The sequence below is a fragment of the Salvelinus sp. IW2-2015 genome, linkage group LG30 (assembly GCF_002910315.2).
Source record: "Salvelinus sp. IW2-2015 linkage group LG30, ASM291031v2, whole genome shotgun sequence".
NCBI classification, from domain to species: domain Eukaryota; kingdom Metazoa; phylum Chordata; class Actinopteri; order Salmoniformes; family Salmonidae; genus Salvelinus; species Salvelinus sp. IW2-2015.
Genome location: NC_036869.1, coordinates 18,845,090 through 18,855,650, shown reverse-complemented (window position 1 = coordinate 18,855,650; position 10,561 = coordinate 18,845,090). Strand labels below are relative to the sequence as shown.

General features: G+C 45.7%; 1 long non-coding RNA gene across 1 annotated transcript; it reads right to left on the bottom strand.

Annotated features, from left to right (window-relative positions):
• Positions 1–5,852: 5,852 nt before the first annotated feature.
• LOC139023314 (uncharacterized) lies at positions 5,853–8,897 on the bottom strand. The gene is made up of 3 exons (XR_011474450.1): positions 7,890–8,897; positions 7,407–7,626; positions 5,853–7,307 (listed from the first exon to the last, which is right to left on the bottom strand). It is a non-coding gene; the product is annotated as an uncharacterized lncRNA (long non-coding RNA).
• Positions 8,898–10,561: the final 1,664 nt, after the last annotated feature.

Sequence of the window (10,561 nt, the reverse complement as noted above, 5' to 3'; positions counted from 1 at the left end):
TAAATACGTTGAACATATTTGAAGTCCACAGTGTTAGGGTTTCAAGCCCGCGAAGCTGAGTGAAACCCTATATTTATTTGTTGGCATTGATTATTATTTTCCTTCTTCTGCCTATTGGTGAAAAAAATGGAATACCCGTGAGATGGTAAAGCCTAGGACGTTACAACCTTGCATGATGGTAAAGGGCCAAGGGCCACACCCTCTTATGCACATACCATGCCAATTGGCCACATGGTGGTGCTATAACAAGCCATTGAAAATGCAAATTTTGCAAACTCACACACCTCACCCCATTTGAGAGTCCTGAAATTCAGTATATACGTCCATATTTTTTAAAGGAACAAATATGCCTCAAGGACCCATAAAGGTCCGCCATTATGGATTTTCTGCCATTTTGAATTTTGTGAAAAACTCTACTCGTCTGGCACCGATTGACCGATCTCCGCAAAACGTAATATATGGTATCTATGGACCAAGCTCTCACAACTGATGTTCATCCAGGAAAGCGTCTCAAACAACATGGCCACTACTGACCAATAAGCATTAATGTGGGCGTGGTCTGGCACATAAATACATATACCTCCAACACAGATATTCATATTGTAATAAAACTTGGTACACATGTTCCAAAAACTGTCAAGTCTCAACATATGTAAGCACATTAAGATTGACCATACGGTGGCTCTATAATGGGTGCATGTTTATATCTCTTGATCTGGTTGACTCAGAGTGATGAAATTTAGCACACATGCTCAGGGATATGAATCTAGCTAACCTGTATAGTATGGTTTAGTTTGGCCGCATGGTGGTGCTTTTGGACATAGTGGCCATACGGTTTGTGCAGGAGTCTTAGAAAATGTTGTGATTGAAGATGTGCATCTATAGATGCTATATACCAAATTTGGTGCCAATCGGTCCATCAGCTCTGTAGAAGAATGCGTTTTAAAGTAGTAAACATCAGTTAACATTTTCCAAAATATCAAAAGCATATTATATCGCATGATCAGTTTGATTTGGAGATCTGATATTTGGCAAGAATTGTAAACAGTACAGAAGTAACTTGTTCTAGGCCAATGTTTCCAATTTTTCCTGATGGTGGCACAGTGGGCCCATAGCTGAACCCCGGCATTTGTTGCTTGCAGCTATATTTATTATTATTCATCTTCTTCAGTAAGACCAAATTAAAATGCTAATTCCCGTGAAATGGTGAGGCCTAAGAAGGGAGACAGGGTTAGCTGCATCCCAATATGGCGACCGGAGTAAGGGCGAGTGTGTTTATCGAAAGTAAAGTAGTAGACGTGTGGAAAGAAGTGTGTGTGTCAGAAGCCAAGTAGTGGGGGTGTGGAAAGGAGCGGGTGTGTCGGAAGTAAAGTAGTGGGGGTGTGGAAAGGAGTGGGTGTGTCGGAAGTAAAGTAGTGGGGGTGTGGAAAGGAGTGGGTGTGTCGGAAGTAAAGTAGTGGGGGTGTGAGGAGTGGGTGTGTCGAAGTAAAGTAGTGGGGGTGTGGAAAGGAGTGGGTGTGTCGGAAGGAAAGTAGTGGGGGTGTGGAAAGGAGTGGGTGTGTCGGAAGGAAAGTAGTGGGGGTGTGGAAAGGAGTGGGTGTGTCGGAAGTAAAGTAGTGGGTGTGTCGAAAGCACTCTGCTATAGGTTAGATGTTTTTGAATGAGCTGTGTTGTTTGTCTTCTATTTCTTACCAGGCAACTACCGTGCATTGAGCTACCATACCGAGTTTGGACTTCTGTTTTTAAGACAGAGGATGTGTCACGCCCTGACCTTAGAGAGCCTTTTTATGTCTATATTTGGTTTGGTCAGGGTGTGATTTGGGTGGGCATTCTATGTTCTTTATTTCTAKGTTTTGTGATTCTATGTTTTGGCCGGGTATGGTTCTCAATCAGGGACAGCTGTCTATCGTTGTCTCTGATTGGGAATCATACTTAGGCAGCCTGTTTTGCCACTTTACGTTGTGGGATGTTGTTTTTTGTTAGCTCTGTGTAGCCTTCAAGACGTGACGTTCGTTGTTCTTTTGTTGTTTTGTTTGGTGTTCGGTTTTAATAAAGAAGCATGAACACGTACCACGCTGCACCTTGGTCTCATCCTTCCGACGAGCGTTACAGAACATCCCACCACAAACGGACCAAGCAGCGTGGTAAGGAGGACTGGACATGGGAGGATATTTTGAATGGGAAAGCGGAGGCAGCTAGAAAAAGGGCCCAGGATTACACAGGGTCACGGCTGGCACTAAAGACCGGGAGGCCACTCCCCCAAAAAATTTTTTGGGGGGGGCACACGAGGAGATTGGCTGAGTCAGGTTGGAGACCTGAGCCAACTCCTCGTGTTTACCGTAGGGAGCGTGGTACTGGTCACGCACCGTGTTATGCGGTGGAGCGCACGGTGTCTCCAGTGTGCGTTTCACAGCCCGGTGCGCTACATTCCAGCTCCCTGCATCGGTCGGGCTAGAGTGGGCATCCAGCCAGGATGGATGGTGCCGGCTCAGCACACCTGGCCGCCAGAGCTTCTCTACGGCCCAGGATATCCTGCGCCGGCTCTGCGCACTGTGTCTCCGGTGCGTCTGCACAGCCCAGTGCGTCCTGTGCCAGCGCCCCGCCTTTGCCGGGCGAAGGTAACCATCCAGCCAGGACAGGTTGTGCAGGCTCTACACTCGAGACCTCCAGTGCGCCTCCACGGCCCAGTGTATCCGGTGCCTACTCCCAGGAACCAGGCCTCCTGTATGTCTCCGCAGCCTGGTAAATCCTGTGCCTGCTCCCATAACCAGGCCTCCTGTATGTCTCCCCAGCCTGGTAAGCCCTGTGGCAGCTCCACGCACCAGGCTGCCTAGACGTCTCCTCACTCCAGTGATGATCTATGGCCCGAAGCCTCCAGTGGTGATCCATGGCACGAAGCCTGCAGTGATGATCCATGGCACGAAGCCTCCAGTGATGATCCATGGCACGAAGCCTCCACTGATGAGCCATGGCACGAAGCCTCCAGTGATGATTCATGGCATGAAGCCTCCAGTGATGGTCCATGGTCCGGAGCCTGCAACGACGGTCTCCAGTCCGGAGCCTCCAGCGACGGCCTCCAGTCCAGAGCCTCCAGCGACGGTCCCCAGTCCGGGGCCTGCAACGAGGGTCCCCAGTCCGGGGCTTGCAACGAGGGTCCCCAGTCCAGGGCCTACAGAGAGGGTCCCCAGTCCAGGGCCTGCGGCGAGGGTCCCCWGTCCGGGGCCTGCGGCAAGGGTCCCCAGTCCAGGGCCTGCGGCGAGGGTTCCCAGTCCTGGGCCTGCAGCGAGGGTCCCCAGTCTGGGGTCGGCAGCGAGGGTCCCCGCACCAGAGGCGCCACCAAAGTGGGGGGAGCCAGAGGTGGAGTGGGGTCTACGTCCTGCACCGGAGCCGCCGCCGTGAAGAGATGCCCACCCGGACCCTCCCCTATAGAGTCAGGTTTTGCGGCCGGAGTCCGCGCCTTTATGCCCTGGCCATAGAGAGGCTTTTATTCTCTATTTTGGTTAGGCCAGGGTGTGACTAGGGTGGGCATTCTAGTTTCTTTATTTCTATGTTTTGTATTTCTATGTTTTGGCCGGGTATGGTTCTCAATCAGGGACAGCTGTCTATCGTTCTCTCTGATTGGGAATCATACTTAGGCAGCCTTTTTTCCTTTGGTGTTTGTGGGTAGTTATCTTTGTTAGTGGCACTATAGCCCTGTTAAGCTTCACCGTCGTTTCTTTGTTTCTTGTTTTGTTGGCGACATTTACAATAATAAACTAAAATGTACGCTCACCACGCTGCGCCTTGGTCTCCTTCCGACGACGGCAGTGACAGGATGAGTCTGGGTCATATTTCACTGTTAGTTTTACACAAATAATTGTAMATTTTCAGTTATAAAACTGACCATTGTTTGTTTTTGATTAAATGTATTGACGATGGGTGTACTGTTGCTTCATGCGTTGTTTGCATGTGCTTACTGTGACTGTCACCCTGCTATTGGCTACTAGGTATCTACTTCCCATTCCCTTGCCGGACAGTAGTGCTTGTCAAGCGGGAGCGAAGGGCACTGTGTCCGGGGGTTGTTGTTAGGCATGTCGATACTGGTCGCTGGTTTATGTCGTAGTGCAGCCCAATCAGCCAGGTCAAACGGTCTTGAGTGGCAACAAATCTKCCCAATCTACATAGGTTTGTCTCAAGGAACAAATATGCCTCAAGGACCCATAAGGTCCTCCATGATGGATTTTCCACCATTTAGAAGTTTGTTAAAAACACTTAAAACGCTACTCCTCTGGCACCAAATAACCGATCTGCACAAATCTTGATATATTGCATCTATGGACCAAGCTCTCACAGGATAGCATCTCAAACAACATGGCCGCTACTGACCAATAAACATTAACGTGGGCGTGGTCTGGCACATAAATGCATTTAACTCCGACACTAATATTTGTATTGTAACAAAACTTGGTACATGTCCCAAACACTGTCAAGGCTCAACATATCTAAGTACATTCAGATCGACCACACGGTGGCACTATAACAGACACATGTTTATATCTCTTGATCTGTTTGACTCACCGTGAGGAAATGTTGCACACATGCTCAGTAGTGCTGAGCGGTTAACTGAAATGTCAATTATTTGAATTCCATTTCGTTAAAAAAAATTCTGTGAGAATGCGTACATTGCACAGTTTCTCGAGAGATAAATCATATCAAACTGTGCGATGTAGTAGGGAGTTGTACTTTCCAACAGGCCAATATTCCTACATAGTTAAGCGCAGAAAATGTGGTAATTAACTACAATGACCATAATCCATTGCGTGCCTACTTGTCTGTTCTGTGTGTTTCTTTCAAGCCTGCTACATTAGGTTAGCGTGGGGCAGACACGGAGAACGAGAGAAGAGACAGAAGAATACGCGATTGAGCGGGAGAGAGCAGTTGCTTCTCTATCCCTCTAACGACCAGAGAATGCCTAAAATTGCACTTGACAACCAGTGTTAGTGAATGTAGCATCCCTTTTTGTTGGGAAAGAATCTAGCTTTTTAATGCTAGTAACCCATTGTTTAAAAGCAATAATACACTCGAGTCCATGTGTTATGACATTTTTGTCACGCTTGTGATGTGATGATAGACACGAGGCCTCTCATGTATTATTTCTTAGTCAAATCATATTCAAAAATGGAATAACAACTTGTTTTAAATAGGCCTAAATACAGTTAAAGGCACCATAATTGCTATCTGTGGGCGTATAATACAGATAAAGCAACTTAGACTATGGAAGGTTTTAGCACAACCAAACCTTTCACAGGAGCTGGATAAAGATCCAAACTAAAGAGAAAGGGGGAACCACCATAATACTGCTCACAAATGTAATGTTTTATAAACATCATGGAACCATCTTACAGATCATATTTGCACTTCTCCAGAAATAGCAGATGAAATTGCATTGTGTTCGAGACAGATTGGATAGTTTGGAGGAGCGTGTCTTTTGTAATCCGACAAGGGGCGTTTTTTTGTAAGTGGGGATGGACAACCTACTTGAACAAGCGAAAAGCACTCTCAGTAGACTATTTAAAACCCCTTTATTCGTAGGCTACTTTTGGCTAGTGGCCAGGATAAACCAGCCTTGATTAAGGGGAGGGTAGGCTATGTTTGACTTTTAATCAAATTCAACGAAATGAGGGGAGGGGAGGGGGGGTATTTATGTTTATAAATAAGAGATTCACTGGCACAAATGGCACATCTCTCCTTCCATGGGCACTGTGCGTCATGGCTGGATAGGCTACGCTTCCACTCTCAAAATCCATGACATTATCAACTGCGTTGCCGTTAAGACCTGCTTCTTGTGGGTCTTAAAACTTCCCATTAGCGCTGCTTGAAATTGTCCCTTTTGCACTTATTTTTCTGGACACACCTCAAATATTGCCACCGCTCCCACCTCAACGCAAGCGAGTTGATGTTAGACAAGTAAATTGTTAAGGCTGGAAAATGCCAGTGCGCCAGTTTACATGATCAAATATCATTGTTTGACACTTGCGCCTCCTTAGCATCAGCCGAAAATAGAGCCCAGCATTTCAAGAGTTAATACGAATGTCCAAATATTGATGGGAAAAATATACCAGATATGCAGTTCTGAAGCTGTAAGGCTAATGTGTAAGCCCAATAAAAATGACGACGTTGACACAGACTTATCTGACCTATTCTTGCATGATCAATAGCAGCAGGGCTTCAAAGAACAAGTTAGAATTTTCGCAACTTGGATTCCCTGTCTTTTACGGCAATTACTCTGTTATCAGGGTTAGATTATTCCTTTTGTCAGAATAAATATCTGCTTTTGGCGACATTTCAACAGTTTATGGGTTCAGTGCAGTTTATTTTGTTCATACTAATTTACCAGGCACCTTGAAATATGATGTCATTAAATGTACGAGCCATACGCTATGGAACTGATTTCCCTAATGTTACTGTGCACAGTTCATCCATTAATTGGCCTTTTGTGTGGCAGTGCCAGTGGCATGGTCTGCCCAGTGCCAGTTTGGGGTGTCAGTCAGTCTTGGACACTGGGAGTAATCCTATCAGTTATGCTCGGGAGTGGCCTCAGGACATACAGGGCGTTAAGACAGAGATTAGCTGTATATTCTCTCCCCTTTTTTTACATTTGACATTTTAGTCATTTAGCAGACCTCCCGTAGGGCAGGGGTGGGAGGGCTAGGAGACCAGAGGTGGTAGAACCGAATACTTGGGTAGGGGTGTAGGGTTTTAGCAGAGCCTGAAGGTAGACAGTTCCTCTTGCTGCTCCGTAGGCAAGTACCATGGTCTTGTAGTGGATGTGAGCTTCGACTGGAAGCCAGTGGAGTGTGTGGAGGAGCGGGGTGACATGGGAGAATTTGGGAAGGTTGAACACCAGGCGGGCAGTAGCGTTCTGGATAAGTTGCAGGGGTTTGATGGCACAAGTGGGGAGCCCAGCCAACAGAGAGTTGCAGTAGTCCAGACGGGAGAGGACAAGTGCTTGGATTAGGACCTGCKCCGCTTCCTGTGTGAGTTAGGGTCACATTCTACGGATGTTGTAGAGAATGAACCTGCAGGAGCGAGTCACCGCTTTGATGTTTGCAGAGAACGACAGTGTGTTGTCCAGGGTCGCGCTAAGGGTCTTTTCATTCTGTGGACAACGACACCGTGGAGTTGTCAACCGTGATGGAGAGGTCTTGGAGCGGGCAGGCCTTCCCCGGGAGGAAGAGCAGCTCCGTCTTGTCAAGGTTGAGCTTGAGGTGGTGGGCCGACATCCAAACTGAGATATCTGCCAGGCAGGCAGAGATGCGTGTCGCCACCTGGGTGTCAGAAGGGGGGGGAAGGAGAAAAGTAGTTGAGTGTCATCCTCATAGCAATGATAGGAGAGACCATGTGAGGATATGACGGAGCAGACTGACTTGGTGTATAGATGGAAGAGGAGAGGGCCTAGAACCGAACCCTGGGGGACACCAGTAGTGAGAGTATGTGCTGCAGACACAGATCCTCTCCACGTCACCTGGTAGGAGCGGCCTGCCAGGTAGGATGCAATTCAAGAGTGTGCAGAGCCTGAGACAACTAGCCGTGAGAGGGTGGAGAGGAGGATCTGATGGTTCATGGTGTTGAAGGCATTGGATAGATCTAGGAGGATGAGAACAGAGAGAGAGTCAGCTTTGGCAGTGCGGAGAGCCTCCATGAATTATTGGTTGTGTCATGCTTTTCTTCTTTGTTTGAAACCTGTCAACTGCTKTATATTTTCTAAGTTTGTTAAAGTATTGGACCAAGTGTATCAATTACATTTAAAAAAAGCTTTCTGTGTTTGTCTATAAGATATACAGTCATTTATAGATTACACAATATTATACTGCACAAATACTACATATCATTACATATGAGTAATTTACCAGACACTCTATCCAGGGAAGAGCAGTCTCGGTTRAGTGATCCGTCTTGAAGCCTGACTGGTTAGGGTCAAGAAGGTCATTCTGAGAGAGATAGCGAGAGAGTTAGTCAGAGTTTGGTTGTTGTACTACTTTTATGTTATACACAAGCACACACCACACCTACTGTACACAAATAACGTAGAATGACAATGACACTAACACTAGCACAAAGCAAACGGACATGTCAACCAATATACATGACATGGTGGTAGACACAGATACACACACCAAGTCAAATGAACACACACAACGTACATTCCATTAGTATTTTCAGATGGACAAACCCCCAAAACACGTGATAAGGGGAAGAAGGGATACTGCAGGAGTTGTACAATCTCACTGCTTCAAGTTTCACCGCTCCTCTACTTGTTTCCGTGGAAACGGACCCTGTCCCTGGGTGTAGGCTAGGCTACTCAATCTGCTAGGGGTATTGTGACTCTGAGCGAGCTCATAGTCATTGTGGGTACATTCCAGTGTAATTGCTCTGGGCATGTCCCATCCTGTACCCTATACCTTCCTCAAAAAGGCTGTGCTTTTCTCTAGTGATGGGAATTTCGTCTCTTTTTAATGACTCAGATCTTTCAACTCGTTCACTCAGACGAATTAATCTTTTGACTCATTTAGTTTCACTTGAGTCAGTAATGCCCGGAGCACGCAGGACCCACTACCGGCGAACAATGAACTGAAAACCCGAAAGAGTCATGATTCCACAAGCTTCTCGTTAATATGTTGTGCACCATAGGGAGCTTGTTGGAGCTGTCATTTGTGACTGAGACTTGTAAATGTGTGCTTTAAACAATGTAGATTTGTTTGCTTGGCATACAAATATACTGAACAAAAATATAACTGCAACATGCTACAATTTCAACGATTTTACTGAGTTACAGTTCATGTAAGGAAATCAGTTAATTCAAATAAATTCATTAGGTGCTAATCTATGGATTTCACATAACAGGACCACCCACTTGGGAGCCAGGCTCACCCACTGGGGAGCCAGGCCCAGCCAATCAGAATAGAGTTTTCCACAAAAAAGGGCTTTTTTACAGACAGAAATACTCCCAAGTTTCATCAGCTGTCTGGGTGGCTGGTCTCAGATGATCCCGCAGGTGAAGAAACCGGATGTGGAGGTCCTGGGCTGTTATGGTTACGCGTGGTCTGCGGTTGTGAGGCCGGTTGGACGTAATGTCAAATTCTCTAAAACAACGTTGGAGGCGGCTTATGGTAGAGAATTGAACATTAAATTATCTGGCAACAGCTCTGGTGGACATTCCTGCAGTCAGCATGCCAGTTGCATGCCCCTTCAAAACTTGAGACATCTGTGGCATTGTATTGTGTGACAAAACTGCACATTTTAGAGCAGTCGTTTATTGTCCCCAGCACAAGGTGCACCTGTGTAATGATCATGCTGTTTAATCAGCTTCTTGATATCACACACCTGTCAGGTGGATGGATTATCTTGGCAAAGGAGAAATGCTCACTAACAGAGATGTAAACAAATTTGTGCACATAGTTTGAGAGAAATAAGCTTTTTGTGCATATGAAACATTTCTGGGATCTTTTATTTCAGCTCATGAAACATGGGACCAAAACTTTACACGTTGCGTTTATATTTTTGTTCAGTGTATAAGATTATTTATTGATACATCTGAAACAAGGTCTAGTTGTGGCTGCAACTGGACTAGATTGTTCACGACTTTTGGCGGAATGCATTGCTTGACTGCCGTGAGGGTAATAAGTAGCCTGACGACTCTTCCGCTGCTCTGTCGTTTACTACATACTTCTCATTCCGGAGAAGAAACTAACATCCGTGAGCATGGCGTAGTGTTTGGTCGGAACAAGTCTGGGTAGCCAGGCAAGGTGTTAAGCACAGTCGTTCGCGAACTGCAGCCCCTACAACGATTTGTTCTCGAGTTCGCGTTTGTTGCGCATAGGCAATGTATGTTTTGGTTCTACAAAGCTGTGTCCATCAAAACATTCAATAGTCAATTAATTGCTGTCATTYTTGCACCATGCGATCAATTATCAGTTATAAACATGTATTTTTTCTTCTCTCCGCTCACAATCTATTTTCCTGTGCGCATATAACAGACGGTTGGCGGTTCACTCATAGCTATGACAGATATACACACAGTTAAAGGTCATGATGACTCACACATTCCATCACAAAATATAATTGAACATCCAAGTTATTTCCACATATTACACTATCATTTTGTTCAAAATTGATTTCTTCACTGTTTCTCAATTCTTTGGTCAATGAAAACAAGCACACAAACAAGGAAACTTAAAAGCTACTTTGTAAAAAAAAAAAAAAAAAGAGAACATTTTCACAAGGAACAATGTGAAGTTGCATACATTTGGACTCAACCATATTAACGTGCCGACTACAAAACAAAAAAAACGGAGACACAGATTGGCCAGTCTGAGCATGATTACAGGGTAGGGTAATTACAGCCCTGATCTGCAGTAAGCCAGGTTGGTGAGTTACAGTCATAGTACCGAAACTTCCTCACCTTCCTCTCTCAAGGCTGCCATGTCCCAGTGGCATAATGAGAAAAACCTGAAAGTCCTCATTTGTAACTGTGGACAAATCTTTCGCCTACACTGTAGGCGAAAGACAAACATTCACTAGA